Here is a 2925-nt window from a genome sequence, read left to right on the forward strand (position 1 = left end):
GAGTCGCTCGTTAGATACTCTTGCAAGGTTATGCTTTTATTTCTCAACAGTTGGAACCCAGTGGCTGGGGTACCAGTCCCACGGTTGGAGGACAGGGGGGAGACCTCACATGAACCTCCAGCGGCACAGCCCAGGCCCCAACGCCCGGCCCCGGCCCCCTGGTCCCCCGGCCCCCGGCATAGCCCAGGCCCCGATGCCCAGCCCCCCCAACCCCCCGGCCCCTGGCACAGCCCACCCTGTTGCCCTCTGATGTCCCTCCACAGCCTTTGCGGGTGAAGGTGTCCCCTGCCTCGAGAGTCCATCGGGGGTCTCCCTCAAACACTGCGAGTCCCCGAGAAGGAAAAGGTGCGGGCAGAGCTGGCCCAGCGCCGTGGCCACGGGGACCTTCCAGGACACACCCTGAGTGGGGGGCTGGCAGCCCCTTGGAGTGTCTGCTGTCACGCGTGGTCAGACGTAAAAGGGAAACTGAAGGGCAGCTCTTGGCGCCCCCAGCGCACCCCCTGGGGGGCCATCCTGTCTCAGGGGGTGGGAACGACCACTGAGGGGTGCCCCTGCTCAGGGCCCCCCAACACGGGGATCCTCCTGGCAGCCCGGGGGCGGTGCCATGGCGCCCCGATTTAGGCTGGGACATAGGTCAGGACCCCAGCAGCGACCTGCCTGGGAAGGGCGGCCCTGCGCGTCGCCCCAGCCCCCACACCCGCGCCCGCGACCCTCCGCAGACCCCTCCCCACTCCACCCCCTGCAGCCCACCTTGCGCCCCGCCTCGGCCTGGCGGGGGTCAGCCTGCGCCCCCCGCTGCCCTTAAACGCAAGGCCTCTTGGAGCCTCAGTTTCCCTGTGTAGTCTGGACTGGAGGACACCAGCGTGGGCGGGGCGCATCTGGGGGGGACGTCTTCACGACCCTTGAACCCGAGGCCCCCTAGGAAGTGCCTGCCGGGCCGGTTTTGTTCTCGAAACCTCTGTGGCACCCCCGGCCCCAGGCCCTGCCAACGGGGTCACCTGACCTAGGCTCCCACCTGGGGGGCCCGAGCTGGCACCTCTGAACTCTGGAACAGTCCCCTCCTCCCCCACCCACCCCTCCCTGCAGACTTTGATTATAAAAGATGTGGGAAGGCCTGAGTGTGAGCTTGTAGGTGTGCATGAGTGTGAGTGTGGGTGTGCAAGGGTATGTATGAGAGTATAGGTGTGCACGAGTGAAATGAGTGTGGGTGGGTGCGAGTGGGTGTGCAAGGCATGTGCAAGTGGTTGTGCACAAGTGAAATGAGTGTGAGTGTGCTGTGCTGTGGGTGGGAACGTGGGGGTGCCATGAATCTGTGTGTGTGTGGGCACAGCCTTGTGAGTGGGTGTGCGAGTGGGTGTGTGAGGTGTGTAAGCACCTGTATGGGTGCACGTGTGTGATGGGGTGAGTGGGCAGAGCAGAGCCCTGCTGCTGTCAGAGGGGGCCGGCATGTGTCCCTGCAGGGGGTCTGCCTTGGAGCCTGCGGGAGGTCTGGAGGCCCTGGGCATGCGGCTGGGCCTGCTGGGGCCGGGCAGGCGGCCCCGCTCTCCAGCCGCCGAGGACGCACTGGGCCACTGGGCTGGTGTGGGGCCCGGCCTCCCTCCACCACCTGTGCGTCTCCAGGGACCCACGGGACGTTGGAAGGCTGCCCGGAGCCGGGGTCTCTCGCCATCGAGGGCCTGGCCCATCCCACCGCCCTGCAGCTGCCCGCCTCCCGCTCCCACCACGGAAAACCACAGCTGCAGCGGCTCCAGGGGCCAGCAGGGCCTGTTCTCAGGGCTGACCCCCAGGAAGGGGTGCTCAGGGAAGGTGGGGGGCCCCCCAACTGAGGATGGGGGTCCTCAGGGAGGGTGGGGGGCCCCCAGCTGCGGGTAGGGGAGGCCCCCAGCTGTGGGGAGGGGGAAGGGGCCCCAGCTGTGGGTGGGGGTCCTCAGGGGGGTGGGGGGAGAGGCCCCAGCTGTGGGTGGGGGTCCTCAGGGAAGGGGGGCCCCAGCCGGGCACTGGGTGGAAGCACTGGGGCCCCCCCTTTGGGCAGAGCTGTGTCCTGGGGGAATTCACAGCTGACTTCCCTGGAGTCCCCCAGGGCCCCACCCACCGGCAGGAGGGAGTCAGTGGGCAGGAGGGAGGGGGTCGGGACACTGTCCTCCGCAGGGAGGGCCCCCTGCGCAGGGGGCACGTTCCCCGAACCAGCCGCACCGTGGGTCGCCCGGGGCCTCAGCGTGCAGGGGGCGGGCTCGGGCGCAGTGGCTGCTGCGCTGGCCGTGGGGGGCTGGGGCTGGGCGGAAGCCCCCGGCAGAGCTTGTGGTTTATGCAGCCGCTGGGATCACGGGAGCAAGCGGGAGGGCCCGCGCAGGCAGGAGGCCCTCGGTTACGACGGGGCCACGACCCATTCCAGCCGAGAAGCGGCAGGGGCGCGGCGGAGCCAGCCCACGCGCCCGAGCCCGCCCACGCGGCGCTGCAGCCGGCCCGGCCCCGGTCCAGCACCTCCCACACTGCCGGGGACACTGAGGGTCCCACCAGTGTAGACGGCCCCAGGGAGGGAGGGTCATGCTGACACTGAGGGTCCCACCAGTGTAGACGGCCCCAGGGAAGGAGGGTCATTCTGACACCAAGGGTCCCACCAGTGTAGATGGCCCCCGGGGAGGGAGGGCTTGTTCCACCCTGACTCCCAGAGCCTCTGCCGGCCTGACCCTCCCTCTGGCCTGCACCACCTGGCACCGTTCAGCCGACACTCGGCCTCTGCTGGACGCCCTGGAAGCTTCCTCGGCTGCAGAGCATGGCCTGGACACCGCCTGGACACCGCCTGGACACTGCCTGGACACCGCCTGGACACCGGGCCCCGCTCTCCAATGCTGCCACACCCACCCCGCCCCCTCCCCGCGGCATGGGGCCGGCTCGGGGCTTGATGCTTTGAGGGCCGCCCGGTGC

The sequence above is a fragment of the Dasypus novemcinctus genome, chromosome 7 (genome assembly GCF_030445035.2).
Source record: "Dasypus novemcinctus isolate mDasNov1 chromosome 7, mDasNov1.1.hap2, whole genome shotgun sequence".
Taxonomy (NCBI): Eukaryota; Metazoa; Chordata; class Mammalia; order Cingulata; family Dasypodidae; genus Dasypus; species Dasypus novemcinctus.